Consider the following 12,259-nt stretch of genomic DNA (forward strand, 5'->3'; position numbering starts at 1 on the left):
ACCGCCCGCGCTCCGCGACAGCCGCAACCGCCGCCGCCGCCGCCCCAGCAACGCCGCCGCCATCTTATGTCCGGGCCCGGGCCGCCCGCCCGCCCCCGCGCCGCCGACGGACCGGCGGCCCTTGCGGCAGGGGACGCGCGCCGCCGCCGCCGGGGGGCAGCGCTGCGCCTGCGCGCGGCCTGCCCGCAGCCCCGCCCGCGCTGCCCGGCACGGCCCGCGCAGCGCCCCCTGGCGGCCCCGCTTGGCCCCGCGCGTAGGCCCCGCCCCCGGCGGCCCTCGGGGCTCCCGCTTTGTGCGAGTGCTGTGGGACGTGGGGACGCGGCCCTCGGAAAAGGCTTCTTCAGTTGGGCTAGAAAACACTCCGAGATCATCGAGCCCAAGCTATGACCAAACACTACCGTAGCAACCACACCGTGGCACTATCACATCCCGTCCTTCCTTGAAGGCCTCCAGGCATGGTGACTCCTATCACCATTCTGGGCACCCCATTCCAATGTCTAATCGCCCTTTCTGTGAAGAAACTCTTCCTGATGCCCACCCTGTACCTAAGGTGCAGAAGCACTTCAGCTGGGCTATGACACTGCCCCTGACTCAGGCCCGCCATCTCTGGGCTACCCTCTAAGGAGCCTGGTCCAAGGTCCTTTCCCCTTCAAAGCTCCTTCCTTCCCTTCTCCTGGAGCCTGATTCCCAGCAAAGTGCTGCATCCTCTCCTTGCAGCAGAGCAGGAAGAAATTTGTCCCGCATACACTTTTAAGGCTCCAAACCTACAGCAAGATAGCCTCATCATTTCTTGAGCTGCCCCCACCCCCCATTTACTCTCAAATATATAATGCCACCAAACCCCTGGCATGTCTGTCCCCATCCTACAACAGGATTTGTTGTAGGTTGCTACACCTGAAAAAACAGAAATATTAGGTTTTACAGAGAGAAAACAACACAGCAGGCTACAGGTGCACCCCAAATCTCTCATGGATTTAAATTTTGACATCCACCTATTTTTATAGATCATCAGTTCTCATCAAGTGCTGGCTTTTCAAGCTTTCCCCTGAGACATGCACATCCCAAAAGTCACATGTTAATTAGAAAGGGACAGATTAGGGAAGGAGTTCAGACAGTGCTCTCAAGAAGGGACAAGAAGAGTCCTCTTCCTACAAATGCTATGGGCTCCAAAAATTATGAGGGGACTGGACCATCTCTCAAGGAAATGCTGAGGGAACTGGGCCTGTTCAGCCTCCAGAAGAGATGATTGAGAGGGGATTTCATCATTGTCCATAGGTACTGAAGGGAGAGTGTCAGAGAAAAGAGCCAGGCTCCTTTCTGAGGTGTCAAGCAATAGGACAAGAAGCAACAGGCAGCAAAGCACAGGAAGTTCCAGTGGAACATGAGGAAGAACTTCTTGACTGTACAGGTCACCACACACTGGAACATGTTGTCCAGAGAGGTTGCAGAGTCTCCCTGAGAGGTGATATTCAAGATATGTCTGGATGCAATCCTCTGCCACATGTTCTAGGAGGTCCCTGATCGAGCAGGGAGGTTGGACCAGATGACCCACTATGAGGGTCTCTCCCAGCCTGACCCATTCTGTGACTCTGGGTCTCTACTGCAGAAAAACTGCAGGAGTGAAATAACCCAAGCACTCAGCTGTGACTCATGGTGATCATGCATTTGGGCTGGTATTTTCAAGAGGCTGCATTAATTCCTCAGTCTCCACTGTCTCCCTGACAGTTAGTGAGCCAATGGCAGCATTTGGCTATTCTTGGAAAACCAGAAGACAGAAGTTACTGACTCAAAGCAAATGTATTTCATCTATTTTTTTGTTTCCCCAGTGAGAAAGTAGAGAGAAGGGATGGACACAAAGCCTCAAACACAATGGCTTTCTCCCCAATATGAAATAATAAACCTTTTAGGATAGTGCATTTTCAAATACAAAACTGGGAGCAGTTTGTTACAAAAGAGCATTTTTTCACGCTGTCAAACAGGATTGAGATATTAAAGGAAATAAAGATGGGGGAAGGGAAAAACCAACAGTGAAAAACTACAGAGGATTATCATGGATGAAGAGGGGGGGATTCCCTTTATCCTTTTGCATTAAAGCCAAGCATGACAAGCCTCACAAGTTATAGTACACTCAGAAAAAAATAAAACTGTTTCATCTGCAATATTTGCCAAAATACCATTTAAAAGCTAAAATTATAAATACAGTTGTTAAAAGATGTACTTGTTAGATTGTGTTATCCATACATGTACTTTGATACTGTGATGATCAGGATTATGAAGTGTTAGTTCTTTCAGCAGCTGTTGTATCAATGTTATGTAAAAGCTGTTCACCTTCACAAAGGGAGGCAAGAGGGATAACATTCATTAATAACATGGTTGAAGGCTACAGTAAATGCTTTAGAAACCTTCATGCTCCTGTTTAGGAGCCTTTGATTAAGTCTAGACAGATTAGCATCAGCATCCTAGTAATGATTCTAGTAATCATCCTAGTAATGATATTAAACAGTGACCCTGTGTAAGAGGCAGAATCCTGAGGAAGCTTCCAGCTGTTTACCCAGCCCCACTAGAAGTTGTTGGACCATTGGGCCAGCCATGGTGTTATAAAGGCTTGGGGGGGCATTGCATGGCAGGGGGAGGGAGGGGCACAGGGGTGGGGAAGTTAAAAGCAAAAAATAAACAGAGGAAACAAAACATAATTAATACATATACATATATTTACATCAAATGCAAGTAAAATTATGGACTCAACCCTGATCCAAAACAGCATAACCTATGTTCAAATGCACGTCATTGTGGGAGAATCTGGTCTGCAACCAGTAAAATAAGGAAGAAATTATCACATGTTTGAGAGGGCAATTGAGGTTTCATTGGTTTAGCTATTTAAATACAGGTAGACTAAAAACATTAGGACACAAGGAGGGGGAAATCATATTTTTTAATCCATCCATTCCCAAAGGTTCAATTGATAACAAGTCCAGTTGTAGGCACTATTAACAAAGCAAGAAAAAAATAAATTATTAGCTTTCATGGGGAAACAAACAATCAAAATCTAGATAGAAAGTAATAGCAGTAGATTCAATCTGTGCATGCCAACAAATAAGGAGCTAATTGTCTCCACTGTACTTTAGCCTTATGGCTTTTCTTCAGGATGGGTACAGGAAAAATAGCTTGCTCTAGAAAAAACAGAGAGCGGGCATTAAATCAAGTGATTGGAGACCAACCAATGCATGCTATTGCAAGAAGAGGAAGTTATCCAAAACAGTAATAAAACACTGAAACTTATCACAAAAATGCTTCAACACATTGCTATTTCTAAGAATAATATTATGCCATGCTTTGCACCATTAGAAGTACATTAATCTCTCATCTTCTCATTCAGGGGAATGAGGTTCTACACTTTCCCTCCAGACATCTTTCACAGGATACCCAAAGTTATAATTTTTAAATTAATTATCAAGAGAATTGCTAAGTTTTATGAGAATATAACTTATAATTAGGACAAGAGGTGAAACAGAAAATTTAAAAGAATATTTTGCCTAAATTGGACAAAACTTATTAGTGTGCAGGAAAAAAAGCTTATGACTTGGAAATTTTTGTTACAGTAAATCATCACTGTATGATACCAATCTGTGAACAGCTAATAACATAGTCAGCAGAAAACAAGAAAAGCACCAATTTACTCTCTTTACAGTTCTAAGGGCTAGCACTTTTCTCTGTGCTGGATAAAATATTTATTCTCAGGTGAAGATTGACAAACTAGGCCTTGGTGGCTCACTACCAACTTTTATACATGTCATCCTATTGATTCTTGACTTAGGACCTGTAATGAGGCATCAGCATTTCAACCCCAATTTTTGCATCCTGCTGACACAGACTACTCTACATGAATTGTATACAGTATCCAAAGCAACAACTTTGGCTCAAAAAGATGCAAACCAAACCAAAACAAAAAAATGACAAGACAGAAGTCAATTTTGTATATAATTGATTAGGCTAGAGGAAAAGTGCACCTACTTTTTGCTTTTCTGAAGAAAAAGTAGTAAAACGTATACTTGCTACTAAGGCATTAAGCCTTTGGGTAATTTAATGTCTATCAGGAAGTTGTTCTAGGTTAACTTTTAATTACAGTAAAGTGGTTTGTAGCAACTACAGGACTCAACATGTTGCCACAATACCAGCAGCTGATGGCAGCCTGACTACTATTTGCACAGGTTTTAAACAAAGTTCTAAGCATGAACCAGATCCTCTCACAGACCCCATTTCTAGAAGTCACACCCGAAACTTGCACTTTAATGGAATTCTATGAAATTACTTCACAAAACCTAGTCCTATATATTGCCCTGACTCCCAACTAGAATACAACTTTTAGAAGCAACATGAAAAATATGCCTATCCTTTAATGTTTTAATACAGACCAGAAAGGGATTTACTAGCAGGAAGATCCCCTAGTAGGAGACATCCTCTCCATACTGTGCCAGCAGACTTACCACAAACATCACATCCAACAGCCTCAGCTATATATCAGGCTAGTCTCCACACCCACCTTTATTGCAGAGAGCCACACCACCAATCACATTCTCAGATCCACCTGTGCTTTCAGGCTACACCCTTCCCAGCACCTTGTAGGAAAGGCCAAACTCTTCCCTCTTAATGTGGGAGGACATTGTTCTCACTATCACAGTAGAAGAAAGGGAAAAAAAGGTTTAGGTTTGGTTTGGGGTTTTTGTTTTTTCAATTTTTTTTTAAGTTATCACTATGACGAATGCAATTCTTCATATTACCTCGCAGTGCTACTGAGGAGGAGATACTGGTGCTGCTGTGTGGAGGATGCTAATTACTCATCTGCAGACAGCTGAACTGTGGAGTCTGCAGTCCCACTAATCCTGCCCTTGCAGTTTCTCTCAGCTGCCTGCTGCACCTTTTGAGGATGTAAGCTCTGTTTGTACACTGTCTGAGCCCTTTGGTTTTCTCAAGACAAAATAAGAAGACCAAAGCGAGAGTCTTTCCGAATAAGAGCACTTACATAAGTTTCTTATTATCAGGGAGTGCTGAAAGGGGAAAACTGTTTAAAATAGATCCACACAGACAAAGAAATCCTGTGACAGCTAATAAAAACCAATTCTAACCAATGTGTTTATATCAACTTTCTGTAAGTTGCCACTCAAACAATAGTATCTTCAATTCCATTCCTTTCATTTAGTGTTAGAATTTGTATTTATGCATCTTTCTGCTCCACACTTTTAACAGCTATGTAGGCCACAGTTTCCCTATCCTAACTTCTTGTTTCAACCAACTTCTTGGTTGAAAAATCAATCAGAATGGCTTAATAGTTCCATTGCTGGAGAAAGAGTGGAGTTTTAACATGGATTTTCCTCCTAAAAATAGCTCTGTCTGTGCTTTTTACAAGAAAATTGTAAGGCCATCATGGACTTTTACATTGAAGGACCTAATTGTGTGAATGTGTCCATACAGAAACCATGAGAAATATCATCAATGTCCTACTGACCGTGAGGTCTCTCTGAAAAAGAAGAATTTGCTAGCATTGCTGGTACATGAATTGCCTAAAAATGCCATGGAGATGAAACATAATAAACAAGACTAAAATTAGAATATCCAAACACTCAGCTGACAGTATTTTAGCAGCATTTATACCACATTCTTTCAAGTACAGCAGAGTGGTGCCTCACTGTAAGAGATTTCTACCAAACAATGATTCATGATGTCACTGGGATAAATTGCAGTTTAAAATCTTTGCAGTTAAAACTCTCTGTCTGAAGTACAAATCTTCCATAGTATGATAATGAGCCCTCAAGAGCATCTTCCCAGTTTTGAAGGATTTTCTCTCTGTTATGGCTCATCTTAGCCATTTTTCTAAGTTCAGCCTTTTGCATTGGTCAGTCCCTGCCTAGGAAACAGTTCTGGTTTAAAGTACACTGCCAGAGGCAGAATTACAACATATGTTAAATGCCTATCAATTTCAGGGTACTAATAAGAGGCAAAAATTGGGAACTCTGAGGAGGAAATGTGGGCAGAATTTGGAGAATAGTGTTAAGACACCTGGCTTGTCAACAGGGAGCTGTGGAAATCTGTGGAATAACTAGTGGCACTGCTAGGTGAGAGTGTGGAAGTGAATATAAGTCACAATTTCATGTAATTACATTTCTTACAAGAATTTGCTTGGGAAAATTAGTTGAGAGGTCCTGCAAGTCTTAGCAGTTTCCCTGGAACTTTCTTGGATTTTAAGTTCATTTTGAATAATTAGAAAAGTAACTTCATATTTCTGTCTGATTTCAACTCCTTTGCTAAGTGTGTATGTAAGACTCCTCACTGAACACAGCCTTGTCTGAAGTGGAACATGGCAGTGACTGTGTGCTTTAGTAGGAGGTGTGAAGAATAATTTTGACATTCAAGACTATTGGAAACAGTATGTAATTCATTGCCTTGAGATGGAATGTGGCCATAGTTAACAACCTGAATTTGAGAAAAGAACTGCAGAATCTCAGTTTTAAATCCCTTTTGGAAGGTAGAATCTCTAATCATATAGTGCTTCAGTGCCAATACAGGTTGATCATGGAAGAAGTGGTACTATTTTTTAAACAACCAAGGTTTAAATTCCCAGAGATGTTGCATAATTTATATTGGCAAAAAATCTCAGCTGCCTCACAAGATCTGCCCATTCCTGTACTCTTCTTTCTGTTCTTTGGAGGTCTCCCAGAAAAATTCTGAGCAGGTCAGACCTGCTTAGTGTAGAACAGATTAAATCATGCCCTGAGGTGTTGTGAATACTCTTTTTGTATTTGCTTGAATTGGCAGTGCCTGGAGGTATAGTTGACAGATTTCAGAATGTGAAAATTATTAATCGGGATGGGGGAGGTGGTGCCTCAAAACACAGTGGCTTTATGGCAGAACTGAAATAACTTGTGTTCCAGCAACCCTTTAAAGAGCTATTTAGAAAGAAAATCCATATGAGATAACCAATGAGTAACATTTGCTGTCCTAGACAATTGTTTCTTAGGCCATATTTTCTTTGAGCACAAGCTGAAGAAAGCCATCATCCTACAGCTGCACTGCTTCATGAACTAAATGAAATCGAGCATAAGTACAGCAGAATGATGGAAGCCTGAAGGAGGTGTGATGAGAGCTTTCTTAGAGAGGACATATGGCCTCTAAAGAAAGGGCCTTTGGCAGCCAGTTGGAGATGGCACAAGTATTCATCAAGGAAACAGCAGCAACAAAGCTCTTCTCCTTCTTGTGCTGGCTGAATATATTTGTTACAGCCATTCAGTGGGTAACTGGTTTTGGCCGACCTCCAAAAACAGCTTTCCATGTCAAACTGATGTGGGAGGAAGCTCTTAGTGCAACAGAAACCCACAGCTATAGAGAAACACCTGCACAGGTTGGACTTGTCCCTCCTTGCAGGCTCTGCCTTCAGCCAGCTGTGGTGTAACCCAGTAAGGCAATCCCTGAGAACAAAGAGCACACGTAGCTGCATCTATGGACCCGTGTGCTCATGCACAGGTGTAGATACACCACAGGTTCTCAGACAGCATCATTTTTCATGCAAATCTTCTTTCAGCTGCATGACCTGATAGTCTTCAGCCTCTTCTCACATCAGATTGGGTTTCACTTTTTTATATTTATCCTTGTGTCCATGAGTTCTGACATCAGAATTCTTTGCCACACAAGCACAGCCTGATGATACTCATCATGAGCAGTGTCACAGTAGCACTAGATTGATTAGAGAACTTTGTGCAGCCAAGAAAAGTGGACTTAGAAATAGATGAACTCTTTGCAAATTCAAAGTTATCTGCTAAGTGGCACTGATACTAATGCATGTTGGATATATTTTTTTAATCTGGATAAAAGCAACCTGCAAAGAAGGTATCCTTAATTGCTTTGTACAGATGATAAAACGGTTACAAATAATCTGCCCTGGGTCATGATGTAAATCATAGGCAAATCCAGCACGTAGATCTCCTGATCCATTAAACAGAGTTAGGTTTTACATGAACATAACATCTGCACAAGTTGTCACCACTTCTGCAGAGTCAGTGGTAGACAAGTGAGTTTTCCTTGGTTCAGAGACAAGGCAGTGGGACAAAACTAAGGCTATCCTTTCCCCTATACCTATTAATCCCATGAATGTTCCATAGCTTGTATCAGGAGCAGATAATGACCAGCACAGAAATGGTGAAGTTCACAGGTCAGAGAATAGCAGGTAGGTGAATTCCAGCTCTCAGCCAGTCTAAAGGGTTTTCTACAAACATTGCTCATTTGTCCCTTCTGTGGAAAAACCCACAGGATGCTCTCTGAGAAGGTGCAAGCCTTTGGAGAGTTTCTTCCTGATCTTTTGCTCAGAAATGAGAGAATTTACCGATCATGGAACAGCCTGTAAATCCCTTATGGCAGATCCTTAGGAATTCTCATCATCCAGAGATGCCTGTATTTCCCAACACTGCTTGTATGGGCGCCTTGTGCAGCTGCTGTGTTCTTCACTCCAGAACACTGCCCATATTAATAGCACTAGTCTTGGTGCATTCTTTATTGGTCTGCAGCATGGAAAGATCTATTCAATCCTTTGGGAAATGTTTGATGGATTAAGCAATGAAAAATGATCAGACAAATGAAAACAATGGAAAATGATCAGGGAGAAAACTATTAGAAAGCAAAGGAATTAGTTGTAGGTGTAGGATGTTGATGATAGTTGTATATTTCTGACCACATCTGCCAGGGAAACATATAACCTTCAGTTTTTCATAGGCCTTTCCAGAACAGTGGTGACTGCAAAATGGTCTGGAAACACTTTTCTGGAGATAAACAATGGAAATGATCTAACATTAAAAATAACTCTAAAGGCAAAAAAAAAAAATACATTAGAAACTGCTTTGAAACAAAGGAAGGGTGGAGTAAGCAACCCTTTTGGAGAGACTTATACTCTGTTTTGTGCTGCTTACAGAACCAGAAATGTCAATGAAGGTTGTGTCAGAAATCTGTAATCCATATGCCTATAGCTGTTATGTAGAGTGTTCTGAATGTTATAGAAATTAGGGATCCTGTTACAGCATTCCTAGTACATTACAAAATTTACAGCAGCTAAAATTAATTTTGCAGTAATTGATATTTTTGCCATTGCTTCAGCATGTGCTGTGACATGAAAAGAGGAAGTTTTGTTACAAAAAATATTTTAACCACAAAAAGATATTTTGCAGTAGAACAAGTGTTCCAAAGATTTAATTCACTGTTGAGCATTACATAAATCATAGGAAAAACAGTTTCACTGTGGTAACAAGAGAATTAAGTACAGGTAGCTAAAGTAATTTGACTCTTGGACTACATTTTGAATTTTTTCACAGTTAGCTTGTAGCAATGCAACTAAATACTTTCTTGTAAATCTTTAAATGACATATGATGGAAAACAAGCCAAGCATTTTAGAATTTTTTAAAGTCAAAGCTTCAGGTGTAATTTTGAAAGCTCTAGATTGAAAAACATTTTTATTCATAACTATTACTTCTACTGACATCAGGAAAAGTGTACTTATCTCTGCTTTTCTTTTAATACAGAAAGTGCCTAGGATCTGAATCTTAAAAGTAAAGAGTTCAGAACTTATAATTATCTCTTGCAGTGCAGCTTTTCACTGGCCTCCCTTCTGCCTTACTTCTTAGAACTGGTCTAAACAACACATACTTTCTCAAAAATACTTCTGTGTGACTGGCAGGCCTGGTAGGAGCTTCTGTCAGATGCTATTCTCACTATCTAATTTCATCTCCTGGTTCTGTGTACCTCATCATATCACAAATTTTCAGACAAGTGATTTAATTGTCAGATTTGCTCATAAATACAACTGAGAAATTATGAGGGACTGTGTTTAATGGAGTGATGGATGAATATCAGCTCCGGGCTAGAAATGTTTAGAAGGAAGAGGACTGATGTCTCCAGAAAATCTATCAAATCCAATTATCTAGAATGACCTTCAAAGAAATTCAGTAGGAAGTGGCTGCACACTCTGTATGTGTAGCCTTGTGTAATCTTAGGAAAAAGAGAGATTACTGAAACCTTGTCTTTTAAAGTAACACCTCATCTTTCCCCCACCAATGAGATAGCAATGGCCATTGTGTGTGTGACCCATCTTTCTTTCTAACACTCTCTATAAAATAGAATGGATAGAAGTGAGCTGAGAATTAGTTGGTCTTTGAGTGTACAAACCTGAACACCTGTGAATCTGAATCTGAATCCATCAGTAGCAGAGCTGAGGGAAAAGACAGAAGTCCTAGATGTGCATGTACAGTTACAATTGAATTAAGACTCTTCAAAGGTCAAGTGAAAGTTAGTCAACCTGCCTTACCTTCTGCAGAGTTTTTAAGAAAAGGAAACAAGGTTACATCCAAAATGCATGTTTCTTTCTTTCCTCTCACTCTTATATCACTCTTAGGATTTGTAATGGCAGCCCTAAAATCCACAGAAGGTTAAAAGGAATAAACTGGAGAACAGAAAATAACTGAAATCAGTTCTGAGAACTGAACTCATTTCTGAGCATAAAAGGCCTTGTTTGAGGGTGAAACTGGAGAAAAATATAATAAGAGTAGTATGAAGCATGGACCATAAAAAGGGGTCTTCCAAGGACAAAATGGGTGTTTAGGGGAGCCTGTGGAGCTAAGTCTGCTAGACTACCTTGGGGACCTAGATGGGCCTGGTGGTGTTATTTGTAATAAAATGAAGGTAAGGAGAGTTGGTGCTTCTACTGAAGACGACTGTGATATGGTTTCTCATACATGCTAGGGGATTACTTGATACAGTTCTATTTTCAGTGCTGTACCTCTGGCAAGGCTTACTGGTTGTGGGATGTAAGCAGGGCCTGGCAAATTCCCTCCTGGATGGTGCTAACTTCACCAGATGAAGTGCTCATGAGCGGGATGACACACTACCGCATTTCTTCACTATTACACAACTTGCTTTTTTCCCACAGTAAGGTTTTCTTCCACATTTTTTTTCTGCGATTTTTTTTCCTTTTCAGTAAAAGCGCCTGCCTTTATCATGATTTCACCCTGAAACAGGCAAGGGAATTCAGTAATGCAGCCTGGCAGGGTGTCAAAAGTCCATTTTCTCAAGAGGAACAGGAAAAAGGTAATAATGGTTTGAGGAACTGGAAAACAAATGCGTCCTATGTAGACTACAATTGGTCCATCTAAGTGAACAAAAACAATGAGCTCCGAGCGCTGAGGAAACAGCGCAAGGCTCCAGCAGGGCCAAAAATAGAGCGGCCGAGAAGGGCTCGGTTTCTGAGCGCGGAGCGGCCGGAGGCGCTGCGGCGGCACCGCGGGCTCCCGGCGCCCCCCGCAGGGCTCCCCGCGCCTCACCGACACCGCACCGGGCACGGTTTTGGGTCCTGCCGGCAGCGGAGCAAGAAGACTTATGGTCAAGCAATAGATACGTGCAAAAATTCTGTCATTCATACGCTCTTACCGGCTCTTTTAGCAGCATAATTAGAAGGGGAAATACCGACACCACGAGAAAGAAGAAAGCATGTATCCTTCATAAGGTAGTCATGTTTATGTTATATTTTGGAAACTGCTCAGGTACCAATTAGACTCAATGACACTGACCAGTCTGTAGTCAGGGACTGAACTGTCTAGGCTCACTCCATGAATCACGTTTCCCTTGTCCTACAAAAGCTTCAGCTGTACAGTGAACTGTACAGTGCCTTGATGCATGACCAAGCCCACTAATTAAGACCACCAAGGTGAGAAAGACCATAATGTTAAGAGATAACACAAATTATTTCTGGATTGTAAAGGCAGAGTTCTTGACATGGCTTCTACCCTGTAAGAGTCTCTGGCTGTCTGTGGACCTGGTGCTGCCAGTACTGAGAGAGAGCATCACAATAAAAACATGATGTGTCTCTGCCCACACTTAACTAAAAGATCAAAACAGACTTAGGTCTATTTTCATGTAAGTATGAGGAAATCTCCTTCTAGTTGCCTTATGAAATAGAGAATGGATACAGTATCATATCTGAGCTTAGTCACCAGGCATAGAGTAGACACTGTAAGGGGAAATCAATACAGAAATTTTTCCAGTAGTCATCCACTTTTTAAAAGAGGTTCCTCTAACTAATTATGCTAAGGATTTAAACTGAGATTGTAAATAAAAGGAAACAGCAGGCAAATGTCACCTGTTAACTTAAGATAATGTGTCAAAAACCAATTACAACAATGAATGAGGAGAAGAGAAAAGAGAAGAGAAGAGAAGAGAAGAGAAGAGAAG

This window comes from Melozone crissalis, unplaced genomic scaffold, assembly GCF_028551555.1.
Source record: "Melozone crissalis strain CALT ecotype California unplaced genomic scaffold, PUWL_Pcris_2 ptg000018l_1, whole genome shotgun sequence".
In the NCBI taxonomy this organism is placed as follows: Eukaryota; Metazoa; Chordata; class Aves; order Passeriformes; family Passerellidae; genus Melozone; species Melozone crissalis.